The following is a 19,570-nucleotide window of genomic DNA, read 5'->3' on the forward strand; positions in this document are numbered from 1 at the left end:
CGGTCCACGGGTTGGGGGATTGTTTACCCACATATCCAGCCATGGTCCTCAAAACTTTCTGTCCCTGAGAATCCTCTGTGTGGCTCATGGAAACCTGTGCCCTCCTCCCCAAGCTCTGAGTCAGCAGGTCTGGGGCAGAGGGGTTCGTGTGTTTGAGAAGAGTCACACACAAGGCCCATACCCCCCTGTGCGCATCCATCATCTCCGACGGCAGCCCGGCTCTCAGGGAGCAGGACAGACACGCCCCCGTGGGATAACGTGGTGGGACATCTCCCAGACAATAAAGCACTTGCGAGGATACTGCTGGAATTTGTGCTGAATTTGTTGTACCTGAGTCCCCTCATTTTCAAGCCAGATGGCATTAGACACCCATATTTTCTGGTGACAAAAAGATCACTATCAAAAGTAATCCCAAGTACAACACTTTCCATCGAGCTGCCCGGAGCTGCCTGAAGCCAGGGCACAGGGACATCTGCCGTAGCACAGGGCTGGGGACGGTCCCCTGCACCCAAGCTGTATGTTTGACACAACCTCTACCAGACCCACGACGTTCCAGGCAGTTCCCGCAAATGCCCGTCACGACGGATACCAGATCTGACCGCTCACGAACTGTAGCTGTTACACGGCAGCTGTCACACTCCCGTACGTGTCGGGGTCACGAGGGGACCACTACGTTACGGCCGGTCCTATTTCCAAGCTACGGGCTCAAACTGTACCATCATTACAGAATGTAGCAGTGCGTATTCAAATGGTCTTTTTTAGGTGCTTTCTTAATAAGCTGTTATTAAGAACTTATAAGGAGAGAAATACCATCCTTTGGTTTTGCTTTTTTTTTTTTTTTTTTTTTTTTTTAGAAGGAAAGCACTGGCTGGCAACACCATGGCAAAATCAAGGACACTCTGAACCATGCATCTTCAAACAGCATCATCACATGATCACAAGATCGCAAGGGACTCTTTACTAGAAAACTCGGGCAGGTCCATCACTTCCAGGGGAACCAAGTAAAACAAAACGAACAAAAAGCAACAAATAATGTAAAGAAACCAGGCCTAGGTCGGTTCCTTCATAGGATCACAGCGGGAAGCTTCCCCCGACCTCACTTGGCGGCCCGCTATCCCCTTTGCCCACCCAGTGAGCAGAGGACTCACTCTGCACATGGCTCAGGGACAGCAAGTCCTCGTAAGCTCAGGCACAGCTCTCCCCTCCTCTCCTACGGCCACGGAAACAGCCTGAGCAAACGGCTAAGCGAGGGACCCTGGGAGTGGCACCCAGCTATTTTTTTATTTAAATTCAATTAGCCAACGTATAGTACATCATTGGTCTCAGACGGAGTGCTCGACAATTCATCAGTTGTGTAAAACACCCAGTGCTCATCACATCACATGCCCTCCTTAATGCCCGTCACACAGCTATTTGGAATCACACCTTTACGTTCTTCTGAATTGAGCGGAAGTTACTTCTAATTTAGCCTCCTCTAGCACTCCGAATCACTTCCATTCTCTCCACCAGCAGATATCCCCGGAGACAGGGGAGGCTCACCTATGTTACTGGTCCCATAACGGTGCTCACGAGGACTTGAGACCGTGATTCTAAATTTGCAGGGGCCAGCGCCTTCCGTAAGCTCAGCGAGACGTATCACGGTTCAGTCTGACGTTCACGTAGTTGGAAGTTGTTAGTGTACTTTTAGAAATAGGTTTCCACCCAAAGAGTTTCTCAAATAGAAGATTTACAACTTACTGCTAAGGACAAGGAAACCGAGCCTCAGGGAATAGAGGATGGGAGCCGGTCCACTGCCCTAAACATGAAGTAATCCGGGGATCCCCATGACACGTGCAGACTCTTTACCCCCTGCATTTTCACCATAATTCATACACTTAAAACAATGATGGATGAAGACCACATGCCCCCCCAGCACATCCACTCTCCCACAGACACCCACCCACGTGCCAAAGCTCGTGGGCACGGTCTCCGTGAGAACATTCCAACTCCACGTGCATAAGTGTAAGATATTGCTTAAATAAGAGCGTGAAACACAGAAGACGATCAATAACGTCTTGGGAAGCCTGGGGGGCTCAGTTGGTTAAGCATCCCACTCTTGATTTTGGCTCAGGTCGTGATCTCAGGATCGCGGGATTGAGGCCCGTGTCCAGCTCCCCACTCAGTGGGCAGCCTGCAGATTTTCTCCCTCTGCCCCTGCCCCTGTTTTCATTCTATCTCTTTCTCTCTCTCAAATAAATAGAGAAATCTTAAAAAAGAAAGAAAGAAAGAAAGAAAGAAAGAAAGAAAGAAAGAAAGAAAGAAAGAAAGAAAGAAAAGAGAAAGAGAGAGAGAACTCCATGCCCCTGCTCCGATCACAGACCTAGTCATTAGAGGGCAGCTCCTGGGCAGCTCCTGGACATGTGGAGTTAGTCACGCTCAGGTTACCACCTCCCCCCACCTGCCAAAATCCAGCAGATGGAAAAGTTTCTAAAAGGAGGAGTTTTTTTTTCTTCTCAAAGATTTTATTTATGTATTTCTGTACTTATTTGCCAGAGAGCGAGCGAGAGAGCACAAGCAGGAGCAGGAACAGAAGGCAAGAGAGAAACAGACTCCTTGCTGAGCAAGGAGCCTGATGCGGGACTCGATCCCACGATCCTGGGATTTTTTTTTTTTTTTTTTGACAGAGAGAGAGAGACAGCCAGTGAGAGAGGGAACACAAGCAGGGGGAGTGGGAGAGGAAGAAGCAGGCTGCCAGTGGAGCAGGGAGCCCAATGCGGGGCTTGATCTCAGGCCCTGAGCCAAAGGCAGACGCTTAAGGACTGAGCCAACCAGGTGCCATGGGATTTTTTGGGTTTTTTTGTTTGTTTGTTTTGGGGTTTTATTTTTGTTTTTTTAATCGGTATATATGAGTGTGCTCTGTGTGTTTCACTGGCAAAGACAATTCCCAACAATTTATATTTTTTCTTCACAAAAGAACCTTCAAGGAGAGAATGTCCCAGGACCAGTTCTCCCAGTTGCTTCCAGGTGAGACATCACTTCTCCTGCTGGGCCCGCAGTGGCTGTTATCACAACGCTCCTGAAGTTGCCTTCCTGTCAATTCTCTACGTGCGGCTTTGGCTCAAGCCCACGGAAAGGAAATGATGCTGTTAGAAATACTGCTGTCGTGTCCACAAACATGGGGCCTAACAGCTGTGAGCCAGGCTGAATGAAGCGGCCCGACCGGATTTATGATCTGCAACTTCTGTAGCCTTCCTTGATTAATTTTGGATTTAAAAATGCTTCTAAGATATGTTCTACGTCCCTCTGTCTGTCTCTCTGCTTTTTACTGCTAAATCCTATAATCTTGTGAGCTGATAACCATGAGCTATGACAGACAATAAGCCCTCCAGAATTCTCAGGAGGAATCATGACCTTGTGAGGGAGGATGTGGGGAATTGTAAGCTGCCCCCCACGCAAGCACCCGAGTGATTAAACCCAGGTGCCGTACATGTAAGTTCTTCTTGTCCTGAAAAGATCCAATGTTGCCCAACCAATTAGACTCCAAGGACACAGACAGACAATGGCCCTGGGTGGGCGTCCCATGGGTGCCGCATGGAAGGCCCATCATGTGTTCGTAATCCAACGAGCATGTCTCAGAACCCAGGCTCTGACCCTTGCTGGACAGAAGCTTTGGGCAGGTTACATAATCTGTCTGATCCTCAGACTCCCCTTATACAAAATGGGAATAAGAACTCTTCTCAAGGTGTTAATACAATGAAATGCAGTAGCAATGCATACGATGAACTTCCATGCACAAATTCCTTGCATACAGTAGGTGCTTATCAACTATCTTCCCTATTTATAATGGGTCCATTTTCATGTTTCACTTAAAACCATGAAATTACATCACTGACACATACTTTGTTCCTATGAGAACAAAAAAATGTGTTCCTATGAACACATACATGTTCCTATGAGAAAGCAGAATTCACCATGTGTTTACTCCATAACAACCAAACACGGAATACAGGTTGGAGTAGGCCTTTTCAAAATGAGGACATATTGGTATCAGGGTACACAGAGTATTAGAAGAACCGTGGGTTCTGATTTTTCCCCAAGCTCTGTTTAGGAGTTGGAGAAAAGCAATGGGTAGAACACAAGAGAAAACAGTGAGATCAGCCACGTTTGCATGAAAGCATCCCCATGCCCCTCGCTGTCTGCTTACCAGGAACAGAGGAACCACGCCACATCCCAAGAACCACCAAGCAAGTCAAAGCCTAAGGATGTGTTTGCTTTTCCCAGGAGACAAAAAATACTACCATTGGCTACCACCTGGGCATGAGCTGAAAATCTGGACTGTTAAGAAGATAGTTAACTTGACAAGAGAGTGGAAGGAACGTGTGGATGGAAGGTGAATTACAGCTCCATGCTCACTGGGTAACTGTGCTCATTGTAACAGGAACTCCCCCCAGAGCGTCCCACTAAACACGATGGCAAGAAGAGCCGGACACTTGGATACTTCTTTGTCTCTCTGTTTTCCCAAATACAAGGATAAACTGTGCGTTATGCTGATGGACTCTACAAGACTCCCCACGTGTACCCTGTGTCCACAACAGCGGAGTCTGGTCCACACCATCCCCTGCAAGAGTCCGAAGACCACACCTTTGACAAAGGGCAGATAACAGGGCTGAAGCCAGAGAAAGCACAAGTTGGTTGGGGTTGACTTTGAAACCAAGATCAAACAAAAATGACCTCTTGGAAGTGTCTAAATCAAATCTGTTTCACAGCACACGGGCTGACAATGAAATCTGAACTGTGAATAATTGCCAGATGAGGGGATTAATTTGCAAAGAATACAACAGAACGTAACTAAATGCTTGGCCCTCCAAATGCTTGGCAGAATGTAACTAATATGCTTGGCCCTCCTGGTTTGATATGGACATTGGATAGAATGGATATTCGCTCCTGATCTTGTTACCGCATACATGGCACTTTTACTATAGTTTACGTATACAACTCGAATGTAATTCACTGGTTTGTATGTAAAGAAGGACTGCCTCTCAATAATTTAATTTTAGATTATGGACATTAAGACACTTTTACATTTAAATTGCAATCCGTGACATCGCCAAATTATTCTTACTAATATGCTTCACATTCTAAGACGTCAGTGCCCACATCAGTTCACACCCTGTGCGTCCCTCTACACCTAGAGGCACAGACGTCCCAGGGACACTGAGCCTTCCCATGAGGCTGAAACTGGGGTGGCCAGTTCTCAGCCCCAGGTGCACTCATGGGACTCCACCCTGAGGTGAAGCTGGGGTTTTAAGTTTTTAAAGTTTTAAATAAATGTAAGGACTGCTTTCGTTAGTTTACAGAAATGTAAGCTTTTGCAGGACCCAGCCTGTATTTAGAACCAACATACAGAGAAAACAGTTGCCCCACAAAGTCCCGGCAGCCTCTATAACCTGGAGATTGAGTTCTTCCAAGACCCTAGACTGGGGCCCATCTCAAATACTTAGCTATCTTCTGAAAATCTCATAAACCAAGCAGCTGTAGTTCTTCTCTGGTAGAGGAAGACGCCGTGACGCACATATCACTCTCCTTTCAGAGAGAACTTGAAAGTGTTGGGGACTGGTAAGCTCAATTTTATTAGAATGAGTAAGCCCATAAGCTTCTCCCCAGTGGATAACAGACCGGATTACTGGAGGCAGAGGTAGGAAATTATGATTGATATTAGACCCAGGAAAGTTCTTAGGTAGTAAACATACTTATATTATGTACCAAAGCAATATTCAAAATTCAGAATAATGATACCGAATGGTGAAGGAAAGGCTCACTTATCGTTTTGACCCTCGGAAGGAACACGCAATGACGTACGTTTCTGCATATGGCACGGTTACTCTGCACAGCGCTGATGTATTTGAACATTCACTCTTTACTCTCCCAAATCTTGCACACACACATGCACATCTCAGCTGGTCACGGAACTGAGTTGTAAAACAGCCTAGCTTCTCTTCTGGCTTATTGTCCTGCGATCCATCACTCTTCATTTTACTACCTAATGAGGACCAGCAATGGGAATAGTCAAACTTGCCCAGCTTCAGTTAGAGATAATCTCTGCAAATAAAACAGGGTTTATGGTTCCTTTAGCAGCTGCGGAGGGAATGCAGAGTCAAAACGTCAGCAATTCTGGGCACTTTCCTCATTCATGATACCTTATTAAGCCCAAAGTAATCTCCCAGGTGTTGAGAAAGGACAACATGAATGCATGGGCATAACGCATGCTTCCAAAATTTGCATAAACAACATTCTTGCATTTTAAATCGTTTGCTCAAATGATACATATTTTTTTTTATCATCCCAAGTACTTTCAATAAATCACCCAAAAGGTTCCAGTGTCAAAGAAATACATTCTGATTTTACTCCCGTCTCATCTGCGGGCCTTCGCTGAAGGTCAGTGTAACCGCACCTCCTGGTTCCCCGACCTGACTTGAATCTATTAACGCAGAACCATGGGCAGTCAGCTGCTAGTTAGGTCTGTAAGCACCGTTCCTAGTTGAGGAACGGGGAGGCTGAGGAGACGAGAACTCGCTCAGCTCCCACAGTGTGCTGCGTGCTGCGGGCCCTCACGCACAGAGCGGCTCAGCCCACCCTCCCGCACCCCCTGATGCCACTGTCACTCACACGTTAAGGAAGTGCAGGGTGTTGAGCCTTTTGGCTGGTAAATGGGAGAAATTCCAAGTGAACAACACTTGTGCGACTCCAATGGCTGTTTTTTCACTATGTTTCCCATTTGGGGATCTTAAGCAGTCATTTGTTTCTGGCTTGAATGTCTGTCTAAATAGAGATCTTCCCTCGCATGCAGACGGTTTGTGTTTTTCCGCTCATTTGTTTCCCAGGATAATTACCACAGCCCTGAAACCGCAGGTGCTTCAGTGCTTGTGGACTAGCTTGGTTCTGGATTTTAATTTTTTAAGTGCTTAATATTTAATTTATCTCAACTAACTTAATAGAGGAGAAATGGAAATTTTTTTTCTCATTTTATGGTAAATGCCACTTTTCATCCCTAAAAGTTCATACAGCATAAATTCTCTGCATCACATTTTGTGAAGGATTCAAGGTGGTTTAAGAATACCGGTCTTCAGAAATCCTCACGTGCAACAGGCAATCCCGCCTTGTCATAAGCCTGGTAACTGAAGACATGCATCGAAGACACAGAGATACAATTTTGTCCCTATGGTCATGCAGCAAGGTATGAAAAGCTAAGAGATGGACAAACCCACTTAGTTTTTTGAATTGTATTTTATATAAGTTATATCATATCCATCACCCAAATATACTGCAATGTTTCTTATTTAACATTTGTTTAGAGCGTCTCTCTGTCATTAGAGAAGTTACTCATATGGGTAGGCCTGGAAAAGTGCTCACTAGCAGGGATCCTTTCCTGAGACTGTGTGAAGTGAACAACGCTGGCATTATTCTCTTCTGTGCTGTGGAAGTATGTTCCCAGGAACCCGAGGGACAGGCCTGGATCCATGTGGTGACTGTATGGGAAATGCATGCCTTCCAAACTTGACTTAGAACCATTTCTAGATAGAGCTTTTCACAGTCACTGCACCCTGTCTCTGGATACAGGAAGTCTCTCCAGCATAGATGGAGCTAGTTTCTAAAGCAAGGACTTTTCACCCACCCATCTGTCATCCATCCATCCACCCACCCATCCACCCATTTATCCATCCAAACATCCACCCATTTATCCATCCAAACATCCATCCTTTTATCCATCCAAACATCCATCCTTTTATCCATCCAAACATCCATCCATTTATCCATCCAAACATCCACCCATTTATCCATCCAAACATCCATCCATTTATCCATCCAAACATCCATCCTTTTATCCATCCAAACATCCATCCATTTATCCATCCAAACATCCATCCTTTTATCCATCCAAACATCCATCCTTTTATCCATCCAAACATCCATCCATTTATCCATCCAAACATCCACCCATTTATCCATCCAAACATCCACCCTTTTATCCATCCAAACATCCATCCATTTATCCATCCAAACATCCATCCTTTTATCCATCCAAACATCCATCCATTTATCCATCCAAACATCCACCCATTTATCCATCCAAACATCCATCCTTTTATCCATCCAAACATCCATCCATTTATCCATCCAAACATCCATCCTTTTATCCATCCAAACATCCATCCTTTTATCCATCCAAATATCCATCCATTTATCCATCCAAACATCCATCCATTTATCCATCCAAGCATCCATCCTTTTATCCACCCACCCATCCATCCATTTATCCATCCAAACATCCATCCTTTTATCCATCCAAACATCCATCCATTTATCCATCCAAACATCCATCCTTTTATCCATCCAAACATCCATCCATTTATCCATCCAAACATCCATCCTTTTATCCATCCAAACATCCATCCATTTATCCATCCAAACATCCATCCTTTTATCCATCCAAACATCCATCCATTTATCCATCCAAACATCCATCCTTTTATCCATCCAAACATCCATCCTTTTATCCATCCAAACATCCACCCATTTATCCATCCAAACATCCATCCATTTATCCATCCAAACATCCATCCTTTTATCCATCCAAACATCCATCCTTTTATCCATCCAAATATCCATCCATTTATCCATCCAAACATCCATCCATTTATCCATCCAAGCATCCATCCTTTTATCCACCCACCCATCCATCCATTTATCCATCCAAACATCCATCCTTTTATCCATCCAAACATCCATCCATTTATCCATCCAAACATCCATCCTTTTATCCATCCAAACATCCATCCATTTATCCATCCAAACATCCATCCTTTTATCCATCCAAACATCCATCCATTTATCCATCCAAACATCCATCCTTTTATCCATCCAAACATCCATCCATTTATCCATCCAAACATCCATCCTTTTATCCATCCAAACATCCACCCATTTATCCATCCAAACATCCATCCTTTTATCCATCCAAACATCCATCCATTTATCCATCCAAACATCCATCCTTTTATCCATCCAAGCATCCATCCTTTTATCCATCCACCATTTATCTATCCATCCACTTCTCCATCCATCTGTTCATCTACCATCCATCATCCACCATCCATCATCCACCATCCATCCATCCATCATCCACCATCCATCCATCCATCCATCCATCCATCCATCCATCCATCCATCGTTTTCATCCATCTACCCATCCATCCACCCCTCTACCCATCCATCCAATTCCTTCCATAGGCCAGGAACACTGCTGGGTGCTGGAGGTCCTGAAAGGATTCCCAACAACCATGAACTTAAATGTGGCTTATCACAGTTGAGGGACAGCCCCTACTTTTTCTCCTAGAAAAAAAGATACAATGTACTCAAATAGGAATATAATATATGATGGAATGAAAGACCTTAAGGTCATCAGAGCAAATATTTTTCACAAACTTTGCATACTACAATGAATCACCAGTTGCTTAATCTACATTTCATTTTAGATGTTTTGCTCCAAATTTCTAATGTCTTAATTAGTTGAAGATACAATTATTCAATGACAGAAAGCTGAGATGATTGGATATATCACCTCACTGCCTATTGAAGTTCTCTATTATTTTACTACCATTTTTAAGCTAAAGGCAGCCAACCATTTCAGCATCACTATACATCTGCTGAGTAACACCATATGGATCTTTTTTTACTTTTGTCTTAGTTTAATTTAATTTTTGTTTTTAAACTGGTAACTTTTAAAATATATTGACAATGTATACTTTACTGGATGTGTCCATTTACTACTAAGGAAAAATAAGAATCCTGCCTACAACGTCTTTAGATTGTGAATTTGCAAATGAGATATTTTTGTTTAGTTTTCCTATAATTTCACAGAAATTATTGAAACGGGAATATGAAATTAATATTGTTTTCACAATTTTAAAATGCTGGATTTACTTAATGTCTTTAAAACACATGCTGTTTTTCCGAAAAAAATAAATAGAACAAATTCTTAAGTAGTGAAAAGTATGTTTAAAAAAGGACAAAGGACGATCACTGTCATTAGAGGAATCAGAACCAGTAAAGATGATACATACCTGGAAGAACAGGGGAATGGGGTATCAGCAGAACAGCAAACATTTCCAGTGGCTTCCAGTGGGGTTCTGAGACTCATGGAACCTGAGAGGAGGGTCAGGACTACGAAGGATGGCTACTGCCCCAAGTGAGCAAGGATAGGACTCCACGGAGTGTATAAACTCACTTTGCTACAGAGTCTGGCCTCAGCTCTGTAGATGATGATACTGTAATCTCTCCCTCAGGACTGATTTACCCCAACGCTGACAACACACACCCACACGTGCAGGCACAAGCCCCTGAGTCCCCATTTATTCCTGTATTAAGCAGTCCCGAAAGACAACCTTCAAGCCTACTGAGGAGACGTGCTTCTTCAGCCACCAGGCAAACAACACGAGAGACTTTGTTTTTGTCAGATCGGCGAACCAGGGCAAACACAGCCCACCACAGGGACCCACCACTGGGTCCGATGTCTCCATCACTGCCCAGGAATAAGCCTGCTCCCAGGCCGGGTGAGGTCTAGGCCTTAAGGTCCAGTCTTTCCCTAGACAGGACTGCGATGTCCCTACTATTTTCCTTTTGAGTCTCCATTTTTCTCTCCTCCCAACCAGTGGCTGTGCAATGATTTCTATAAAGCACCAGAGCTGTTTTGTCACCAAGAATTCTCTCATTCATCACTAAACTTTTGAGGGTTTTACTATGTGCCAGGCACTATCGACAACGCTGAGGATAAAGCAAGAAAAAGACAAAAAGTCCTGCTACATTCTTAATACTTAGCATAGTAGGCAGCCTGCTTAGTATGTAGAAATCATCCGAAGCTCCAACTCCCCTTTTAAATTCTGCTTTGTGATGATGAGGATAGAACTCTGTAAATCCCACTTCTGCTTTGCCACCTGCTCACTCTTTGCCTCTGATCATAGACCATACAGAGAGGGCCCGGACAGACTGAAGAAGGTGGAAGAACTTGTTTCTTCTTGTCTGCGCCCCCCCCCCCACCGTGGACCTCTTCTCTGCTCCCCGTGGACCTGCTGTCTGCCCCTCCCCTCCCGTGGACTTCCTGTCGGGCCTCGCCCTGTGGACTTCCTGCCTCACCCCATGGACCTCCTGTCTGCCCCCCACTGTGGACTTCCTGTCTGCCCCACCTCCGTGGACTTCCTGCCTGCACCCCCCCATGGACCTCTTCTCTGTTCCCCGTGGACCTGCTGTCTGCCCCCCCTCCCGTGGACTTCCTGCCTGGCCCCGTGGACTTCCTGTCTGCCCCCACTGTGGACTTCCTATCTGTCCCCCGTGGACTTCCTGCCTGCCCCCTGTGGGTCCCGCCCCATCCTGCCTCGCTCCGTGGACTTCCTGCCTGCTCCCTGTGGACCTCCTACCTGCCCCACGGGGACCTCCTGCCTGCTTCCTGATCTGTCAGCCTGCTTCACGGGGCAGTACAGGCCTGTTCCAGTTTCCGGTTTCCTTGAAGAACCAGCAACGTGCCCCTCAGAGCCCAGCACCAGCTGGCCAGCTCCTACTCCGGAGTTTGAGCCCTGCTGAAGCAGTGAACTTGTAATAACCAAGACTTCGCTCGGTTCCCTCAGCCCCAGGGGCAGTAGCTGCTTCCGGCATTTGTTCTCTTGTAAAGCTTTCGTAATCTCTTTTTAATTTTTAAGTTATTACCAACTTCATGCATTGCATTAATTCCCTCTTTTCAAGTTATGTGGTTTCTGTGCCCTAACTGGACTATGACTGATACAGATAACAATAAATACTAAGAAAAACACCACAGGGAAGAGGATAGGAAGGATGTGTGGAGAGTTGTGTGGGTCAGGGAAAGCGACATTTAAGAAGAAAACCACCAGCTTGCTCTGGTTGAACCTCAGGCAAGCAGGTTCCCGCTTTAAACAGCATGGTTTCATCTGGCCTCCTCTTTTACTCTCTGGACCAGGCTGGACTCACTCCCTAAAAAAGCAGGCTTCAGGTATGCTTGTCCTTCAGAGAATCCCAGACTTGGGTCATCTCCCAGAGGAAATAACCGCGGGGATCACGTTCCTGCTTCCCCATAGAGACCCATGTGGCTGTCTCAGGCACATCTTGCCCATGAAGAAAATCCTGATCCTGCCGGCTGTCCACACGAGCACTTTCTGACGGTCCTTTCGGCAAATGTTCTGCTGACCATGAGTGTCCATATGAGGGCTGCTCTTGGTGGTGAGGGGAAGCATTGCCTCCTGATAAGGGACATCTGGAGTACTGAACACCAACCAGAGGGGAAGCCTGCCATCTGTCCTCTCCCCACTGCTACCTGGCCCAGATCTCCAGACCAAAGACACATTACTTTATCTGTAAAATCTCTGGCACATATTCCAACATTTACACTCCTTCAATTGTTTCCTCCGTAAACGAACAAGTAATAGCATCCAGTGTGTTCAGTGAAAACATCACCCGAAGGAGAGCTGAACACATGGGTCCTACCCTTGTATCACTGCATACCCCTGAAGCCCAGGGTCGAGACTCACCTGGAAGAAAGGGAAGTGAACACAACTATAGATTTTATAGTTAAATTCCTCCGATCATCTTGTTTTTATTTACAATGAATGGTAAGGTAATAGAAAGAATCTGTGGTCACCTCAAGTATAAAAGGTTATGTAAATGTCACCTTGATCAGGCTCCTTGCTGGGCGTGAAGCCCAACATGGGGCTTGATCTCACAATCCTGAGATCATGACCTGAGCCGAAATCAAGAGTCGGATGCTTAACTGAGCCACCCCGACACCCCTTACTGTACTTATTCTTAAGGAACTAGCAAAAACATACGTAATTATCCAGTGCTTTCCTTGGGTTCCCCACACTCACTTTAAATTTCCTAATAACTACCAACTTTGGCTCTACTTCCTCTAAAAACCTTAGTTTTTCTACAATTTTATTACATGCCTCCCAAGACTGACATCTTTTCAACCTGGTTACACCATCCCCAGCCTTCTCGGATTGGGATACTACTCTTAAAAACTCCTATTATCTCTTCTGACCATTCCTGCTTTTGACCATTCCTGGGTTGGTTTTTCCCTTCTGCTCCTGCTTTGTTTTACTGGCTCCAGAACATTTTTCAAAGTCAGTTAAAAGTTTGGCAATATTTCAGACAGTTTCCTAGGATTTATTGGGTGCTGTAGAAAAACTCTCAATGACTAGAGTTTCCAGAGAATCCCTGGAGTCTGAAGTTGGGAATCAAACCTAGGAAAGTTCAAACCAGAGCCCTGAGTAAGTCTCCAACCAAGGGAGGGAATTCTTAAACATGTGTGAGAACTGTGGCATTTACAAGTTTTCCAACATTGTTGAAAACAAGAGAATAATTAGATTTTAGGAGAAGTGATATGTATCCTATGCATTAAAGCTTCAACAGACAAATGCTGTAAGTCAGAGGAGCAAAATTTCACACAGATTTTGTGCCAAGAGTAATTGACAGACTTGATACTCTTTGGAGGGGGGAGTTAAAGTGATAATCCGAGTACAGAACTTGCATAAAATCCTTTAAGAAAATCTAATCCTGTCATATGCAACAGCATACATATCTAAAGGAGGCTCGTTAACAATACTGACTAATGGGAGTTTTTAAAAATAGTTTGTCAGAAACCTTATGAGAAAACCATTTCTGGGGGCTCAGTCGGTGAAGCATCTGCCTTCGGCTCAGGTCATGATCTCTGGGTCCTGGGATCGAGCCCCGAATCAGGCTCCCTGCCCAACAGGGAATCTGCTTCTCTCTGTCTCACTCTCCCCTTCTGCCCCTCCCCCCTACTCATTCTCCCCCTCTCTCTCTCTCTCTCTCAAATAAATAAACTCTTTAAAAAAAACATTTTTGAGTAAACTAAGAGCTTCAACAGAAAATTCAGGGTGTTTGGCATTAGCCATGGAAAGAAATCAGATGAAATGAATTCTAAAATTAATTGCATATTTATACCTCAAAAGAGAGGTTGAGAAAATATAGTATGTTTTCATAAATTTGAAATACAAGCATTCATTGCCAGCAAAAAAAAAAAAAAAAAAACTGGTTTATGTTAACAGGAACTTGGGGATACAAATATAAATGACACAAGGATTTTTGAAGAGCTCACAAACAAATCTGTAAATAAATAATTACGGGATGAATCCATATATATATTTTAAGAGAAGCCCCTGCTACCCTCTAAATGGGGATTCTAAGCTCTGAGAGGACTACATTCTGAAGAAGGTGGCACTGAGCTGGAAACCAAATGAGAAAATCATGACCCCTTACGGGAACATTCAAAGATGATGTCATGAAAATTCATGCAAATGATCTTGTAGGTCCCTGAGGGGCAGCAATAGCTTGGTGATCCTGGGAAGCAAAAATGTTCTGTAGTTTGAAGTGCTGGCTCTCGAGTCAGGCTACCTAGGCACAAATCCCACTCTTCTAAGAATTATCTTGGGAGTCATCTGTAAAATGGGGAAAATAAAATGGTCTTGGGCAATGATCTGTAAAATGTGTTAATAATAGTATCTAGTGGAGACCGACTTCCCGAATGAAGTATGAGCGGTGAAGCAGATAACTGTCTCTACTGAAATGATCATTTAACTGCTGAAAATCACACACACACACACGCACACACACACACACACACACAGACACACACAGCCAAGCCATTTAAAGTCTCTGTAAATTTTCCTAAGGGCATAAAAAGTGGAGAATATGCTCCTGAATTTTATTTAATCTCAGACAGATGATGAAATCTGGTGGCATCTGAGCTCCGGTCTAGTTACATACTCACGCTGTCCCCAGTCTATGTGATAGAGCTCTATTCCAGACATGTGCAGCCAGGAAGACAACAGCTCCCTGTTCCCCCAATGTCCATTCTAGAACTACATTTTCATATAAGCAGGAACAAGCCGGCAGCATCTCTCCTCCCCTTCGTTCTATATTGTAGAAGCTCTCTACCAGGCAGGCAGGGCCATGAGAACTGGTTTACCTTCCACAGGTGGCCCCTACTCCTAGGATGGAAGCTCCACTCCAGGCTCATCAGGCCAAGAATGATGAAGCCCTGAACATCCCCAAACCAGCTCTTCTGTAACGTCCAGGATGCAGGCTGGGAAGCAAAAGCAGAAAAGACCAGGTACCACCATCCTCACCCAGAGCTCCACTCATAGGATAAGGACAAGCCCTGGAGAGGCAGAGTGTGGCCAGTATCTACAGTTGCTACAATATGGTCTCTATGATGCTCAATTTTTAGCAGAAAGTTATGAGACATGCAAAGAAACAGAAAAGTGTGACCTCTACACATGAAAACAGACAGGCACAGAAACTGCTTCTGAGAGGACCCAGATGTGGGGCTTAGTAGACAAATACTTCAAAGCAACTATTATAAATATGTTCGCAGAACCAAAGGGAACTACATCTAAAGGATTAAAGCAAGGCCTAATGACAATGGCTTATAAAATACAGAATAAGAGAAATTATAAAAATAACCAAATGGAAATTCTGGAGTCAAAAAGTACAATATCCCAAATGAAAACTTTACTACAGAAACTTAATAGATTTGAACTGCTTGCAGAGAATCCATGGATTTGAAGAGAAATTGATAAAGATGTTGCAATTTGAAGCACACAGAGGAAAAAGCAAATGAAGGAAAATGAGTGGAGCCTCAGAGAATCGTAGTACAGCATTAAGCACAGCAATATACACATAATGGGATTACCACGCGGTGGACACAAAGATACCCATACCCATACCCATCACAGTAAAAGTGTAGAAAGACAAAGACAAAAAGGAAATCTTGAAACAACCATTAAAAAAAAAAAAACCCTCCTATGCACAATAAAACTACAATGAGATAAACAGCAGACTTCTCCTGAGAAGCAATGGTGGTGAAGAGGCAGTAGGATAACCCAGTCAAAGCGCTGGAAGAAACAAAACACTAACTAAACAATAACAAGAATAAAAACAACCAGGGGGGCGCCTGGGTGGCACAGCGGTTAAGCGTCTGCCTTCGGCTCAGGGCATGATCCCGGTGATCTGGGATCGAGCCCCACATCAGGCTCTTCTGCTATGAGCCTGCTTCTTCCTCTCCCACTCCCCCTGCTAGTGTTCCCTCTCTCGCTGGCTGTCTCTATCTCTGTCGAATAAATAAAAATAAAATCTTAAAAAAAAAAAAAAAAAAAAAAAAAAAGAATAAAAACAACCAAACTGTCATCCAATGCTCTCTATCTGGCTACTCACAGCCACAATGAGACACCGCTTCATGCTCGCTGGGACAGCTGTAATAAAAACATGGGCAAGTGCTGGCCAGAAAGAGGACAAATCAGAATCCTCATACGTTGCTGGGAGGATACAAAACGGGAAAGGTAACGTGGAACACAGTCTAGAAATCCCTCCAAATGTTAAACATAGAATTCCCATAGGACCCAGCAATTACTCTCCTAGGTTTAAACACAAGAGAAATGTAACAAATGTCTACATGAGAACTTGTACACAAAGAGCGGTGTTAGTCACAACAACCAAAAAGAGCACAGACAGTAATACCCAGCAACAGCTGAAAGGATAAATAAAAAATGTGGTATAGGTGCACAACGGATTATTATCTAGCAATAAAAATAATGAAATGTTGATATATATTACAGCACAGATGTAACATGAACACATTATACTGAGTGAAAGAAACCAGTCACAAAAGACCACATGTTGTACACTTCCCTTTGTGAGAAATTGCCAGATCGGGCAAATCTAGAGAGAAAGTAAAAATAGTGGGGTCTAGGACTGATGGGGGTTGGGGGAACAGGGACTGTCAGGGGTCTCTTTCTGGGCCGATGCAGTCTCAGATTAGGTGTGGTGAAGTCTGTACAACTCCAGAAATAGACTACAAACCACTGAATTGCACATTTTCAAGGTGGGAAATCTCTAGGATGTATGAACTATGTATCAAAAGAGCTGTCTTTCTAAAAAATAGTACCGATCCATTAGCATGGTCATTAGGCTAAGCGACAAGACAAATGTGCGGCTGTTAGCCAAGCATGTGACACAAAATCCCTGGCAAATTGGGGTTGCTCCTTCTGCTACTGTCCTGGCTGTAGCTGTTTCCCACACTGTCACTAGTGCAGTCACTCCGGAAAGGCACCTGCTGTGTGACACACCTTCACATGCCTGTGCCTGGTGATCACAACAGACCTGTGATGTCAATTAGGTAGAGACATAAGAATTACATGCACCGCCTTTTTAAATAACCTTATTTAGTGAAATAAGAAATATTTTGAGTCAAGGTACTAGGTGGAAATATCAGGACAATTTGAGAGGTCTTTTTAGGGTTTACAGATGTTGCAGAGGACAAGTCCATGACCTTGACAGATGTTAGCGGTCTTTCCTGGGGCAGCCTATTCCTCCTCCACCAGGCATCACACCCTGATTCTACTGTGAGGATTCAGCTTAGACAAAACTACCCCAAAACCCTACATGGATGCTGCCACCTCCCAGCAAGGCAGGGTGACGCACCCTCTGCCCCTCCTGGTATCCAGATGTGTCCTCGTTCATCACCGCAGTGACACCGCCCGTTCCCTGCCTCTCCCGCCAGGCAACAACAATGAAGCGCATTCATTATTCAGGAGACCCTCAGGAAAACACTCATTTTAGTTTTTCAAGAGTATTTATTTACTATAAATAAGACGATCAGTTATTAACTTTGACGGTATTCCTCAAATCTGTTTTTAGAGACCTACAGCAAAGTTCTCCCAAACACAAAAGCTGAGAATCAGGGGAGAAAACTATCTATCAGATTGGAAACTGCATTGTGTCACAAGTGTCAAGCATGTTTTCTACCTGAAGTCATTAAACTCTTGGTTAAGCAATGTATTTCAGCTTACAGGTGATAGTCCCATACTGTAGGTAAAACCAGGAGAATAGAATATAGATTTTTTTCTCCCCTCTCAGGGATCTTGTTTTCTCAATGCTCTCTCCACTAGGATCTACAAAGCTGTGTGAGGGACAACAGGTCGAACCAAGGGAATTCGACTGACACCTGACTGCCAGCCGATAGCTAGGCCAACCAGAAACACCGAGGGGAAAAAAAGGCTTAGCTGAAATCCACCTGGGACTTTAATTAGATTAAAAAATAAAAAAACCCTCAAGAGCAATAAGAAGAACAAAATAGGAGCCATCCACTAATGTAAAAACATGCCATTTTTCTTCATACCTTAAGAGATTTGAAAGATGAGCTACGGGGCAGCCATCACTCAGGAAAGAAATAACAGACCTGGCAGCCACTTGAGGGACGATCCCATTCAATATTTTTTATTATCTGGCTAATGAAAGAGGACTTCTTAGCCTCCCCTTTTCTCCTTTAAAATGCCTCTATTTTGCCTTATCGTACGGTAAATGCCCCTGAACCCCACACTCATAAGTCTGGTTGAGGTCACCTCTGTCACAGTCATCTACAGACAAAATATCAGGGAGGCTGGATTTAATGAATTTGGAAGATTAATGGCGAAACCAGACAGATTTCTATTCCAGTGACCAAAACATTAAATTCCAGGGCTCATTATTCAGAGGAGTCTTTCCTCTGCTCTTTTTCACTTCTTTATCTCACACGTAGGTGTCACTTACAACCTGTGCTGTTAACTCCCATGGAGATCAAAGAGAACCAGAAATCTCAAGCTGCTGCCAGCCGGCTCTGCTCCTGGGACAGCCTCCAGGGCAGGGCTCAGCCATCATCCGAGAGCCTTGGCTCACAGAGACCTGGGCGCCAATAAGCCTGTGCCCCTGCTGGGTTCATGGGAAGCACCTCACCCAATCTCCACACACAAATCCAAGGCTAGGAGCTCTGAAGGCATGGCACACCTCCCTACCACACAGATGGCTTCCATTTCCGGTCTGAGCCTTTGTGAAAGAAAGCCAAGAGGTCTCTTCCTTTATAATGCATTATATGAAGAGTTCTAGCCCTTGTATTAAGGAAGATCTGTTTTTCTTGGGAGCACATGGAAGAAATCGGTCACATCGTCTTCAATCCTAAAAATTATGCCAAATAACCACCACCTTATCCTTGGCAAATCCCTGCTGCAGCCATTCACCCATCAAAAGCCCTTTACAAATTAGGGAAGACGTGGAATCGACCCAGTCTAAATTCCCCTGAAAAGCAGGTGTTAATATTTTTTGAAAATTTTTAACTGGATTTAGCATTTGCCCATACACAGTATTTGAAGGGACAGGTTAGGAATGCCCCTTTAGCATCCGCTATCCACACACGCGTTCACAAAATCCCTAGAAGATGCGGAGTCTGAATTCCCACTTTCCAAAGAGAAAGAAATTTAAGACAGACTTGAAGCATGTGCTAGAAATATAATAAATGTTCAAACACCTGTTTGCCAAAACTTTACTATGGTCAAGACCTTCAAGGATTCTGACCACACGTTTTTGCTCAGCTACCGAAGTCATGTCTCACTCCTCTGTGTCCGACTGATTAATGTACTGAAGACTCTAAGTATCCACTAGACTTTGCTTCCCTAAAATATGGAAATATTTTAAG

General features: G+C 44.2%; 1 protein-coding gene across 1 annotated transcript in view; it reads right to left on the minus strand.

Moving 5' to 3' along the window:
- ADAMTS16 (ADAM metallopeptidase with thrombospondin type 1 motif 16) overlaps positions 1-19,570 on the minus strand; it is a 148,356-nt gene that overhangs the window by 121,232 nt on the left and 7,554 nt on the right. The window lies entirely within an intron of this gene.

The sequence above is a fragment of the Ursus americanus genome, chromosome 15, assembly GCF_024610735.1.
Source record: "Ursus americanus isolate L20-20 chromosome 15, mUrsAme1.1.p, whole genome shotgun sequence".
Classification (NCBI taxonomy): Eukaryota; Metazoa; Chordata; class Mammalia; order Carnivora; family Ursidae; genus Ursus; species Ursus americanus.